The 14,770-nt window shown below is 46.4% G+C and overlaps 1 long non-coding RNA gene across 1 annotated transcript in view; it reads right to left on the bottom strand.

The window, feature by feature from the left end:
• Positions 1-216: 216 nt before the first annotated feature.
• The window catches only part of LOC107147715, a 36,675-nt gene continuing 22,121 nt past the window's right edge, over positions 217-14,770 (bottom strand). The window contains exons 2-3 of the long non-coding RNA XR_001504191.2: positions 5,140-5,294; positions 217-2,773 (exon numbers count right to left, since the gene is read on the bottom strand). This is a non-coding gene — a long non-coding RNA (uncharacterized LOC107147715). The remainder of the gene's footprint in view (positions 2,774-5,139; positions 5,295-14,770) is intronic.

The following is a 14,770-nucleotide window of genomic DNA, read 5'->3' as shown; positions in this document are numbered from 1 at the left end:
GTTCCCCTCCCAGCCCCCGCAAACTGGGACCTGATCAAAACATCCGATTACAGCAGTGTCTTGTCATCCTCCAGGGCCTGGATTCCTGTTCTTCAGAGATATTGTGCTATGTGACCTGCAGACAATTGTTCTACACATTTGTCTCCTAAACCCAGCATGCATCAGTGGACAGGCTTTCCATTGTCCACTGATGAGAGGCCAGAGACAGGGGCAAAAACAGCCGGGCATGTTCAGGAAATCACAAATTCTATTTTAACAGGCAGGTTTCTCAGGAATCCTTTGAACCAAAACATTTAATATGAGGACAACGTGAGTCAGAAATGGACAGGGCACAGACGCGGCAGGAGCAGCTCTTCTTTTGAGTGCCTGACAACAGATAATGGACTTGGAAATAGGTCACGGTGACCGGGACCAGGAGAATTCCAAGACAGTCAGGCCCTTCCCGTGGCCTCACAGGATCTGTTCAGCAAGGGGAACTCAAGATACAACATCTCCCAACACACCTCTGGCCTGTCCTGCCCCCTCGTCCAACCAGGGCTTCGCCCACCCCAAGAGAATCTGGGTGGGTGCGGGAAGAAGGATCAGGCCCCACATCCCAAGTCCTGAGACACTCGCCCTCCAAGCTGTGGGGAGCTCTCCTAACCCTAACCCAATCCCCGAGTTTACAACTGTGAGGATAGTTCCACAAAACTGACACAGGCTCATTAAAGTAGGTTGAAAATCATTATCGAGGGCTTCGATGCCCTTACATATGTACATGAAATATATACAAAGAGGTAGAGACGTTTTTTCAAACACTGTTGTCATTCACCTATTACTTTTCTCAGAGGAACAGAACTCTAAAAGCAGTATCAGCTGGGCACAATGGCACACACCAGTTACAGTAATCCCAGTTACTCAGGAGGCTGAGGCAGGGGGATCACAAGGTCAAGGTCAGCCTGGGCAACTAAGTAAGACCCTGCCACAACATAAAATATAAAACAGTGCTAGGGATGCCGCTCAGTGGTGGGTCACTTGCCTAGCACATGTAAAACCCTGGGTTTTATGCCTTGTAGAAAAGGAAAAAATTGAAAAAATAAGTAAAAACATGGTATTTATTTCAAAAGTCACCCTAAGTGGTATACTTGTTATTCAGTTTAAGTTTTAATAGGCATCCCACATTTGGGACAATGAGACTTAAAAGGTCAGTGCATCAAAGAGCTATCTGCTCCCCTTGTTATTCATCACTTAAATATGACTTCATATTACATGAAGTGACTTACTGGAAGTCTACAAGCAGCAGATATAATACCACGTGCACTTTTCACATCTGACCTCCAATATTTGTGGTAATTTTGCAAAACAGCCATCACCAGCCCCCTCACCAGGGAGCAGCAGAGGCTGCTCCATGCCCTGCACCATCACCCTGACTCGGGTCTCACTGACACCAGGGCTCAAGTGCTCCCCGCACCACACCTCCAGTGCATGATTCCAGCACACGGGGATCAATTATGTATGATTCACCCAACTCTAGAAAGAAATTGAAATAGAATTAAAGACACATTTCTAATAAGGACTGGCCTGTCCCCACCACACAAGAGGTCATCTCTTCTGCCCTGGCTCACTGCCAGCAGCCCCCGGGCTCCTGGCTGGGGTGGGAATGGCTCACATCCTGCCAGCTTCCCCAAGGATGCTCCTAGCACAGAGGGTCCAGGCTAGGGTCGGGGGAGACTGCGTGGCCATCCCACGGGCAGGAACACACCTGCCCACCCAGGGACGCCACCTGTCGAGTTCCACGCGACTAAACACTCAGGGTCACTCCAGGGGAACTGGGCTGCATGAAATAACCGCACAAGAGACAGAAATACCTTTTTCTTTGGGGGTTCTGTGATGGCTCCTCTGACCTTAAGGGTCCGCAGAAAGAGACAGAGCCCATGTGCTGATTCCTTTTATTGAGGAGAAGCCATTCAAATGAGGCAGGGGGTCAGGTTTCAGGGGGCTGAGTCTAGCTTCATGATGTCCACTGTTAGCAGGTTGAATGACATCTAGGAAGGCCACACCCAAGGGCAGAGCAAGAGAAGGGGACCCACAAAGGGCATTTCCATGGAACATTCTATCCTAAACAGGGCAAGGGGTAATATCACAAAGGAACAGGAGAGCATAGCTTCACCCACGGGGCTGCGGGAAGGCACGCCCATGCACGAAGACACATTTGCGTTTTCTCTATCCTCAAGATCAGGGCTACCGTTTGCGGTTACTTAAAGCAACCAGATCATGGGGTGACCGACAGGGCCACACAGATCAGGAGAGGAAGCAAACCTGGTCACATGCTATGTCGGCCTCCCACACAACGCGAGGGACATTCTGATCCGCAGCCAGGCCCTCGGGCTCCGCCAGGTCAGCTCTGGACCAGGCCACGGCAAGCTCCAGGTGGCGGCAGCAGGAGAACAATGATGTGACCACCGAGAGCTTCTGGGCCTCTTCTGAGACCCACAGCCAGCACCCCAGGCTCGTCACAGGGCTGGTCTCCTTCCGACAATGCATTTATACCCGAGTTCCTCAGACACTGCTGCGTGGTCTCTCCTGCCTCCCCTGATGGTCCCCCTCAGCCTCCCGATCGCTGCCACCTCTACCCCCTTTAAACCTCAGGCCTCAGCCCTGTCTTCTATGGGAAGGCACTCACTTCTCAGGTGGTCTCACCCAGCTTCATGGCTTGACCCACTGCCTCCACCTTGGTGAAATCCGCATTTATAACCCCAGCCTGACGGGTGCATCGATCCTCATCTCCACGTTTCTATGGAGACGAATAATTGGCCCCTCAAACTTCACAGGTCCACAAGAGAACTGGTCATTTCCATCCCCAAACCTGCCCTTCCCGCAGCCTTCCCATCGCTATAAACTCCAACTCTGTGTTGCCAGGCTGTTCAGGCCAAAACCCTTGGCGTCACCTTGAGGCCTCTCTCAGTCTTTCACACCCCAGATCCCAGCTCTCAGCAAATCCTATTGGCTCCATCTTCAAAGTGTTTCCAGACGTGGATTCCGCTCAGCCACCTCCACAAGCTCACTCTGCCCCCTCATCAGCATCTCTCCCGAGACTGTCCACAGTCCCTCAGCCCTTTCCTTCCCTGGCTACTGCCCACATGGCCTCACAAGTGACAGCTGAGCCAGATCATGTCAAGTGTCTGTCCAAAGCTACACAGTGTGAAAGCTGGTGCTCCCAGAAGGATTGAGAGGCTCTCCATGATCCCCCACTGCATTCTCACCCCTGTTCTCCCTCTGACCGTATCTCCTGCTACTCTCTGCTTATTCCACTCTAGACACACTGGCGTCTATACTGTTCCACAATCTCACTACATGGGCCTCAGGAGCCTCAGGGCCTTTGCACTGCTATTCCTTCTTCCTGGAATGTGCTTCCTCCAGACAATCACATTCATCTTACCAGTGAGGCTTCCCAATCATGTCTAAAAACTGACAGTCCCACCCATCTCCTCCCACTGGGCTGTAAACTTCAAGAGGCAGTGATTGTGCTCTATTTTGCTCACTATGATTTTCTCGGTAACCAGAACAAAGGCTGGCCCATAGTTAGTGTTCAGTAAACACTTGCTGAATGGATAAATGAGTAACCTACTAGCAAACATTCACCGTCTGATCAGGAAGAAGCCATATGGTAGAGGAATACCCCCAACACAAACAGATTTTAACAAGGAAGTCAGACACATATTACACGGTCACCTTGCAGCATCCAGACACAACACCTGTGACCTTCTCGGGGCTTCATATTATTAAAAAGGAAACTCTACGTAAGAACCAAAGTAGCTGCTTTCTGGAGGAAACGTGCCAGACCCTGCCAAAAGGGCCTAAAGCATCATCATATGAGGAGACTGCGTGAGGAGCATCACAAACCCCTCCCCAGGGGGCGGCAGAGGCTTGCCCAGCCCACGTGAGGCCCTGGGTTGGATCCCCAGCACCAAAACAAAACAACAACAACCAGGTCGCAGGTGTTTATGTGAACCCCCAATCAGACTTTGGAGACAACTAACTAGACAACTGAAGTCCCCTGCTAGATTTTTCCTTTCTTGCTACAAAAATACTTCCCACCCTCAAAAGAATGGTTCCTGGACCCTAGGGAGGAGCTGGAGGTCTGGGAGCTGAGGAAGCAGCTAGAACCCGGAGGACATCAGTTTCCACTGACCACCTCTATTGTGCAGTCAAGCAACCAAATGCCCATGACCTGGTCTCGTCCTCTCCTGGGCAGATGCCCAGGGCCCAGCTCCTGGTGGCGGTCCTTTCCCAGTCTGGGAGAAGACAGAGCACCCATGATGCTGTTAGGCTCCTCTCCTCTTCCCTGCACCAAGGTCCCGGCCCCTGGGGTCACCAGGAGGCAAGCTTGTGGGTGGGTGGGAGCTGCAGGGGCTCTGGGTCCCCAGACTGTTCTCCTGTGTGTCTCTGTTTCACACCTTTCCTCACATACTAGGCCTTCTGGTAGGTTCAAGGTTGGGGTTGACCCCTTTAGGACTGGCCAGAAGATGGGAGAGAGGCAAAGGTCACCGCAGGCAGTGACCAGAGTGGATGGCCAGCAGGGGCTGCTACGGTCCCCACATTTGACAGCTGCTGGCCTGGAGGCCTGTTCCCAACCCTGGCTCGGCCAAGGGCTAAGTGGGAAAAGCCAGGATCTCCAGGACTCCTGCCACGAGGCTGCCCATCTTGGGACCCACCCATTCACACATTTAACGATCACCTGCTGTGTACCTAGCCCGGTGCCAGCCAGGACACCCTCCCTGTCCTCCAGGAGCCCACAGTTTAGTAGGTGACACGTAATCTAATAATTATAACCATGTTTTAAAACTGCAGCGTGACGTGGGATCCATGGAGGCATCCGCAGGGCACCACTGTTCAGAACCAGCTCTGCTTCAGGAGGTCAGCGGGGACTTCACAGGAGCAGCAAGCAGCCAAGACCCCTAGGGTTCACGTCACAAAGGAGAGGGCAACAGCGAGGCATGGGATACGGCTCCAGGAGTATTTCCAGTCCAGTCTCAAGAGACAAGACCTGACATCTCAACTTTCATCTTAAAATCATCTTTTTCTTCATTTTGTAAGTTGAGAGATGAGAACCGTTTCCTTGGAGCACTAATGCATTGAAAGCAAAGATGGAGAACTTACGTTAACCTTAAAGGTCTGGACCAAGCCATCTAAAAAGCGTATGCTGCAGACGACTTCAGATCGGGCTTTCTCTTTGGGTAACTCCGAGGTGCGTATGTTATTAATTCTTCCACCCAACGCGCGTAACCGGGAGGTCATAACTATCGTTGAGTAACCTGTAAGGTGAAACACACGGTCAGTGAGTTCATGTGCAAATTACCAGCTACCTGTGAACACCTTAGCCTACCCAGGCCCTTCACAACTGTTGGCTTTTTTTTTTTTTTTCCTTCTTCTTTTTGCCAACTTGAAGAATTTTATTGTTCATCTCTCTCGAGAGTCTTTCTGGGAGGAAGACAAATGTGATTTTCTGAAGCTCGCCTCAGATGTGTACACTTTGGTCTACACTGACATGGGTGATTCTCTTACCGTTCACATTGTTGAGGTATCATTTCACAGGTGATCTTTCTATTCTCTTTGGTGGTTTTCAAACTTCTTCTTCTTCTTCTTTTTTTTTTTTTTTGATACGATCTTGTCTGAGAAACTCACAGGTAAAGAAAAGTGTACACAAACCAGGTTTCCACTTGCATTGATCAAGCAAAATGCACTGCTCAATTATAACATGCTTGTAGAATTACATGGCTTATTTGTCTGTCTTATTATCTCACAGGTCTATTTCTTCTTCTAACTTCCCAGGCTTTAGATTTCTTATTTAGGTTTTGCTGTCTTACGTTTTTGTGTAGTCTACCCTCAGGTTTTATAGAAGTAAGTGTGCCCTAAATATGATTTAAAACATGAACAGGTTTACTGATAAATTGGATCGTATTAAAATGAAAGACTTGGGCTGGGGATGTGGCTCAAGCGGTAGCACGCTCGCCTGGCATGCGTGCGGCCCGGGTTCGATCCTCAGCACCACATACAAACAAAGATGTTGTGTCCGCCGAAAACTAAAAAAAATAAATAAATATTTAAAAAAAAAAATAAAATAAAATAAAATGAAAGACTTGTACTTATTAAAAGGGCACACTTAGAAGAGCAAAAAGACAACCCAGAGGAGAATATAATTGCAACATACAGATTTATAAAGACTGCATTAAGTGTTCTACAACTCAGTAAGGAAAAAAAAATACTAGAAAATGGGAAGAAAACATAATCAGGTTTTCAACCACATGATTTGTGAAAAAAATGCAAAATGAAACCACAAAGCCATAGTTCCACACACCTGCCCAGAGCCTGAAGGTCACATGACCTCCTAGGAGGCTGTGGAGGGGTGGGGGATGTCGCTCACGCACTGCTGACGGGAGCATAAATCAGAGCAACTGCTTCAAGAAACTGCTGGGCAATATCTACCACGCCGAACATATCCACATTCTGTGACAAGACAATCCCAGACCTGGTCCGTTCCCAACAGAAAAATGTACATTTATTCACAAAAAGATACATGCGAGAATCTCCATAGCAGTCCCACACTGAAAAAGTGCCTCTCTCCCACTGAAAAAGACCTAAATGGCCATCCACCATAGAACCCACCAACTGCGGTCTGGTGGTCATACCGGGCACCACCACAAAGTGAGTGACAGACATGAACTACTGCTGCCATCAACGACGAGAAAAGAATTTCTCTAATGTTACCTTGGATAATAGAAGATGGTTACAACAGGTCACGTGTCGCTACACTTACATAAAGTTAAACAGGCAAAATCAAACAAGGCGGATCAAAGGCAGAGTGACAGTCCCTCTGCTCAGAGTGCCAAAGTGCTCCCAAGGAGCCTTCTGGTGCTTTCCACAGCCTGTCTGGGTGCGCATGCTAACATGCTCCTGTTCTCACTCTGAAAATCCATCACATTCGTGCATGTAAGTTTGCTATGCTTTGAATACAGTGTGTGTCCCCAGGGGCTCCACTGCGATTGAGGGGTTGGCCCCCAGGTGGCGCTGCTGGGAGTTGGTGGAACTTTGGAACGTGGGGTCTGGCCGGAGGTCCCTAGATCACTGGGAGTGTGAAGTCTTTCTTATGAGACCCCTTTGGTAGCTTTCTCCAGAGGGCTGTTATTAAAGGAACAGGCCTGACACTATCGGTCCCCTCCTTCTTCTTCTGGTTTGAGATGCAACCCTTGCGGTCCCGCCACTGCCATCCCCCAGGCTGTGATGCAGCAAAGAACTGAGTCAGTGCTACCGCCATGCCCCTGAACCTCCAAAACTGAGTTAAATAAACCTTTTCTTTTCATTTGTAGCCTGTGTTGGGTATTTTAATACAGTTAGGAAAAACTAGTACAACGTTATATTTAATAATAAATTTTTAAAAACAACAGCAGCCCAGTGCAGAGGGGCATGCCCTCAATCCCAGGAACAGAGAAGATGTAGATCTGACAGGATTAGGGGGAAGAGCAAACACAGATGAGGGTCTTAAGGGCAAGTAAATCCTTTCTTAATCCCCTATAAACCTCCTCTACTGAGCTGGGCCTTTGCATGTGCTGCCCCTTGTTTGAGACGCAAGTCCTGTCTGCACGACTTGCTTTCTCTTCAGTTCTCATCCTGATTTCACACGTACAATTCAGTGAGTATTTAACAGTTGCTTCTCCCATTAGACACTGAGCTCCACAAAGGCAGGAATCAGGTCTGGTTTTGCTGACTGTATCTTTAACACTTAGCTCTGGGAGGCAGTCAGTCAGTATCTGAATGGATAGAAAATGAAATGAAGAATCAAACAGAAAACAAAGCCACGATTTCCAGTCTGGAACAAGAGCGGTGCAACCAAGAGACAAACGTGGATGGGAGGGAGCAGGAGACAGGATGGGATGAGAGAGGGTGGAGGGGAGACGCCCCACGGACCAGTGTGTCCCAGTGCAACGTGCACACAGAGGTCCTTGGGAACTGATGAGAATGCAGACTCGGGGGTGCCAGCAGTCCCTCAGTCTCCCAGGTGATGCCCAAGATACGCATCCAGCGTTTGCCCTAAAAGGAGCAAGTCCAAGATAAACGGAAAATCAGCACTAAATGTCAGGGCAGAGACTGAGGTTTGGGAAACTAGCAAAGGTTGTTAAACTAACTCGGCTCTGGAAGGGATGAGGACAAAGCAGAGTGCGGACCTGAGAATGAGGCTTCGGAGACCTACAGATACATCCTGGTGCAGAAGGAGAAAATTCAAAGAATGTGACAACTGTGTAGAAGGTACATGCAGGAAGACAAGGTCTCTTATCAAGGTATTTGAGAAGCTCCAGGTAAACCAACATTCTTCTGTAGACAGTGACAGGAAATCTCGAATATTAATAAAAAAAATAATTCCTGGGACCGGCAGTGCAGAGAAACATATTCAATCACTTATAAAATTCCACCCACCCCAACACCTCCACCTTGCCCTTTTCATTGAAAATGTCATCAGAAGCAGGGATGCATGTTCTGAGTAATACAAAAAGTTACCAAAAGACAACAAATGTGTTCCATAATGCTTTAACCCACATTGAATTTAAAATGTCAGTTTTGTTGCTTAGCTCTTGTCTAAGAATCTCAGGTGGGTTACAATAATAAAAAAATAAAATAAAATAAAAGATACAATAGAATCATTCCAAGTGTGGTTTTGGTGGGAGGTGCACATCAGCATCACTGGGGGGAGCTTTCAAAAATGACTCCTGTCCTGGCCCCGCCCCAGGGTGATTCAGCACGCTGGGGTGTGGCACACAATGGCATTCCCTTTGGGAGGCCCTCCAACAAAGGGCCAGGCCATGGAGAGACAGTGTCTGGACGGCTGGGCTGGGAACAGAGGCTGGGTGGAATCTAGGCCACTCACCGTGGGGCCTGTGAAGAAGCTGGGGGGGCAGTTCTGCAGAGCAGCACCTTAAGCAGAGCTGATCACACAGTGGCCGGGACAAGAGACCTACAGTGACTTCAAACAGGAGCTTGCAATGAAAGTCACGTGGGCATGGAGTTGCAACCTGCTCCTCACAGTGATGCCAGCATGGGGTCCAGACCCCAACCTGTGGCACCTGTGAATTTAACCACGGCTAAGGATGGCTCCCAGCATGGCCACTCAGGCAGTGGACCAAATAAACCAGAGGAGACAGGGTTTTCCCTCCCTGTATCCACTTCTGACTGTCACACAAAGGGCTTGGAACCATAGAAAGGTATTTTATGATAGTTGCAAAAATGTTCTTCCTACAATTGTTCCTAAAGGGAACCTTGACAAGAGTGTGCCTGATGTTGAACGACCACATAATCGAGCCACGTGATGTTTTCAGATTGTCTTGAAAGTGTATCTTAAACACTCTAATGGGGACAATAAATGCTGACTAATTGTCCTGTTTCCTGTACCACGGCAATTGGGGAACTCAGGGTTTCTATGGCTTCCTTTATGAGCCTCTTAATTCTCAACAAAGCCACAACTCAAACAGGAACACACTGACCTCTGTGACCACAAATGATCACCGCCACAGCTGAAGCCACTTAGAACATGGACGCCAAGCCTATTCTTTGCATAATTAAAAAAAAAAAAAAAATCAAACAGTTAAGTTTTAGAATGCTTCACACACTAGCCAGTAAAGGTTGTTCTGTGAACACAGTTTTCAGTGAAAACACAACAGGAAGAGGCAACATCTCACTGTGCACACAGCAGGGGCTCACTAAATACCTGAAGTCAGATATAGCTTATGTAAAGCACCTGCCCAATGTGGAACACATACTGTGTACTCAATAAAAGACATTTTATTTATATTAAGCTTCTGATGCTACCAGGTGCTGACTACAGATCCCAGATTTTGTAGGGCTATCTTGATGTCGAATACCTTATAGAAGTACAAATGTTTCATTCCTTAAAATTTTATTCCTTTAAATAAAGTGCTTACTAGAGCTAAAGGCAGTATTTTTAGATGTGTGATATACCCTTGAGCTGCTCTACAAACTCAAAGGAACCAGATGCAAGGGCACCTTGGCACAAATCGCCACACCCCGGGCACGAGTGACACCAGGGCCCTGGTGGGAGGGTTGGATAACCTGGCTCCCACTACTGTCCCTCTCCGGCTGCCCTCAGCCTTGGAGGAGAGGTTATGGTGCTGCTTTGTTTCTTAAGGGTCTGTCTCCATGCTGATCTGCAGAACTCTGTTCTTTCAAAAGTCAATGAACCACAGACTGAAAGAAGGACGAGCAGCTCACACCAGTGAGACAGCCAATCCAACTCTATTTGAATCATTTTAAAAGGAAATGCAAATTATCCCCCACCCTTGTTTTTAAAAATATGCTCAGGTCTCTAACTCAAGAATGTAAGTTTCGGTTTAAAAAATAAAGAAGAAAGTGGTCTTGACTCATAAACACCTAATTTGTGAGAATCTTGGGGTGGCTTGCTCCAGGGACCAACCTGAGCAAGTCTTCAAGCTGACCTAGGCCAATGCTACCACCTAGTGGCCACCAGAGGAAGACACTTTGCCTCCAACCCAGGACTTCTTTAAGCCAATGGCTCTGCTCTTTTATCGCTGGCATTTCAACTTATTCCAGGAATCCTCTCCAGGTCAGTATCCAAGGCCTTCTCTGTGGCCCAGTTCCCTCTCTAACTCAACCTCCCTTGTGAACTCAGGAAAGCTCTTTCTTACTCCTTCGTTTATGTTTTTGCTATTTATGAACCTCAACAGATGACTGATCTGCTGGAGAGGGACATTTCTAGCATGGAAAAGAACATGTGCCATCAGCCATGTGAGACGATGACTCATCAAGCCAAGTGCAATTCTCACCAAATACCAGCATTTAATGACTGTAGCTAAGTTTTTTACTGAATGCAAAGATAGTGCCAGGACTGCTTTCTCACTGTAAACACAGAGGCTGGGCTGCATTTTGCTTTATCCAAGTCTCCAGGGGCCAACCAGGGTCCTGACCATCACTCGCCACTTTCATGACTTTCTGGTGCTTAAACAGGAAAACATAAAGCACACTCTCCAATCAGTCTCCACCTGCCGCAGGGCACCTTCAAGGTCCAGGCCAGGCCAGGTCTCAGTATCCCTTAAGCTCCTCGGAAAGAAGTGGGTATTCCCTTGTAAGGATAAAACTTACAAACTTTTGAGCAGAAATTTATCATTTATTAGCACAATTAAGAGGAGATCAAGCTGGGCATGGTGGTGCACACCTGTAATCCCAGAGGCTCGGGAGGCTGAGGCAGAAGGGTCTTGAGTTCAAAGCCAGCCTCAGCAAAAGCCAGATGCTCAGCAACTCAGTGAGACCCTGTCTGTAAATAAAATACAAAACAGTGTTGGAGATATGGCTCAGTGGTTGAGTGCCCCCCGAGTTCAATCCCTGGTACCAAAAAAAGAGAGAGAGAGAGAGAGAGAGAGAGAGAGAGAGAGAGAGAGATCAAACTGTAAAAATATATACTTATTGTTTTAAAAAATGGAGCTGGTTAAAAGATAGATTCTTGGGCACAGCTCACAGGGATTTTGGTTCAGTAAGGGCCCAGGAAGCTGCACTTTCAAAATAGAAACTTTTGAACTTACAGAAGAATTGCAAGAAAACACCTCATATGCCTCTCTTAACCTGAATCCACCTGTTACCGTTTTACCTTTGCATTACCCATATGAGCACACATGGCCCACACTTTTCTCAGAACCACTTGCTATGGATGTAATAACCCTTTACCTCTAAATATTTTAGCATATATCTCCCAAGAACAAAGACATTTCATAACCATGGTACAATTATCACACTGATGATATAAAATATTGATTCAATACTTTAATATGAAGTCCACATTAAAATTCTGCAAATTGTTTAGGGTGATGCCCTTTTATTCTTCTGATCCAGGATGCAAACTGGAATCGTGCTCTATTTTACCTGTCATATGGAAGATGCATTTTTTTTTTTAAGAGAGAGAGAGAGAGAGAGAGAGAGAGAGAATTTCAATATTTATTTTTCAGTTTTTGGCGGACACAACATCTTTGTTTGTATGTGGTGCTGAGGATCAAACCCGGGCCGCACGCATGACAGGTGAGCGCGCTACCGCTTGAGCCACATCTCCAGCCCCGGAAGATGCATTTTTAATAAGCAGAGCCCCTCTCACCCCTCACCGCAAGACAACCGTGAAGCACCTGAGCACCACAGGCTGTAAAGCCCTCAACCAAACCATCTCCAGGCTTCCTTTGGTTTTGATCGTCTGTGCACATAGCCAGGGTGGTGGATGGGTTGGTGCCCTAATGTCAGTTTTCCTGTTTATATTTTAGAAACTACAAAATTTCCATAGCTTAGCAGCTGTCTATCACTCAGTGTGGGAGAAGTGCTCCCTAAATCGTTATTGATGAAGTAACAGATTTCCCAGTCTATATGTCAGTGCTAGGATTAGCACTGCTGTCAAAATAGAGAAGAAAGCTAGTTCAACAAGGGCTCTGTCACTTGCTCTTACATAACCAGATGTCTCGTCTTGTTCACTCAAGAATAGTTGGCATTACTCACAGACACCAATTCTGGACATTTCATCATACCCAATATGACAAAATGACCACAGTACCGCATAAAGCACCTCCTTTTTCAGAAATAGGTGAAAGATCCAACTAGCACTGTCTTAAAAAATAGCTAAGAAAGAAAGAGATGAATGCATTTGGTGATTAATTAGGCTTTGCACATGTTCTTAATAAAATTCAGCCCAACTAATTAAAAATCAAGTGATTTTAGTTTGAATTTGTGAAATGTCCATACATCTTAGAAAATACTTCCAAGTACATTCACTTTACTAATTTTAAATTATATGCAGCTGATAACAAAATCACCCTACAACTGCTACATGGTATTTGATATCTTCCCTTGTGACTCAAATTTTCTAAATTGATAACATTACCTTCTGTTTCTTTCTTCCATTTTCGTGGCTTTTAAAATTTCCTAAGTAGTACAACACTGTATAACCATACATATATATATATTTTTTTTTAAATTAGCTTTTAATATACACAATCTCTACTAAATACATAGTAAATCAAAAAAATCTTTTCATTGAGCAAGGCATTTTCAATATTTTTATTTTTTACTTATTTTTACAGTACTGGAAATTGTACCCAGAGCACTGAACAACTGGGCTACATCCCAGTCCTTTTTATTTATTTATTTTTTGCAGGGCACAGGATAATACTATTACTAAGACTGGACTTGAACTTGTGGTCCTACTGCCACAGCATCCTAAGTTGCTGAGGATTACACGTGTACACCACTGTGCCCAGTTCATATTGCTATTTTAATGTTAAAGCCAGTATACTAATTTATCATGAACCTATAAACCCAAACATTTATTTTAAAATGACATTTTGAAGGGCTGGGTATGTAACTCATTGGAAGAGCACTTGCCTGGCATGCGCAAGGTCTTCAGTTCAATCGCCAGTACTGCAAAAAGTAAAAGAAAATGAAGTAAAATAAAAAATATATATATATTTTTAAAACTTAAAACCTGCTGATGAATATGATAGTAACTACTCCCAATTCAACTACTGGTGTGCAAAACTTCTTAAAAACTTGGGCATGCTTTTGTAAAAGTACTTAAAATCATGTTAAGTGAAAGTGCATTTATGAACGTAATGCTCAAGACTTCATATTATTCTCTACCACAATGGTATAAAACACAAGTCACTTTAACAACACAGGTCAATACTCCAACTATCCTGCAGTGATTAATCCTTGCACTCAGAAGCACCCTCCTGGGAGCACGTCACCTGCTCTGTGGGTCCTATACTTGGTTCAGGGAATGGATCGCTGAGGGACGCCCCTGGGAAGCAGTGGTAGAGTAATTTGTAGGATCAGTTGTATTCTAACCGAGACCCATAATTAGCACCCTTGTTCTCATACAACTTCAAAATGTCAAACAGTTTTCTTATTATGGAGTGCGGATTTATTTATAGGCTTTATTTATAGGTTAGACAGCACTGACACTTGCTAAACTAACAAAATAAAAAATTATACCTGATACTGGGAGGATAACAAGAGTAGCTTTAAGCTCTCTGAAGGGCAGTTTTGGGAAGAGGCCAAAACTGCTATAAAGAGAAATCAAGCTCCTTGCTGCGGAGCCCAGGGCTCAGCTCTGGGATGGGCGCTACCTCGGCGAGGTTTGCTCCCGGCCAGGAGCACACGCTCACGCTGAGAACTCTACATGCAGTCACTGGATTCTTTTTTAAAATTTATATATTTTTTCTTGAAGTTTCCCGTAGAGGAAAAGCACAAATCCTCAGTGTACTGCTCTCGGGACACCTGGCAGAAGCCCCCTCGCGTCCTATTCCAGATCTTCCTTCCCTCCAGAGGTGACCCCTCCTGACTTAGACAGCATTTTCATGAGGTTTCTTTAAGTGAGAGTTTCAGAAGTTACTTTTTCAGTGTTCATGGAAGAGTTAGGGTGCCGCTGAGGTGCACACCCTGTCATCCCACAGGACTCAACTCTCCCAGGGTCGCTTCTAGGATCACACAGGGTGCTTTGGTGGCCTGCGTGGTGTGGCTTTGGAGAAAGGAGAAGGGCAGAGAGGGGTCTCGTCCATGCAGTCACTGAACGGGGACTGCAAATTTTCCCCACCAGTGCCCCTCCACGAACCCAGAAGCCTGAGGGCCAGCAAACCTGCCTCCTGGGGAAAATGGCTTGTGGCGTGTTTCAGTGGTGCTGGGCTGCAGAGAATGACTTCCAGGACTTTACCATTGCACCAGAGCCCCCCCCCCCCCC

This window comes from Marmota marmota, unplaced genomic scaffold, assembly GCF_001458135.2.
Source record: "Marmota marmota marmota unplaced genomic scaffold, marMar, whole genome shotgun sequence".
NCBI lineage: Eukaryota > Metazoa > Chordata > Mammalia > Rodentia > Sciuridae > Marmota > Marmota marmota.
Note: the sequence above shows the minus strand (reverse complement) of the source record. Positions and strands in the feature narration are given on the sequence as shown.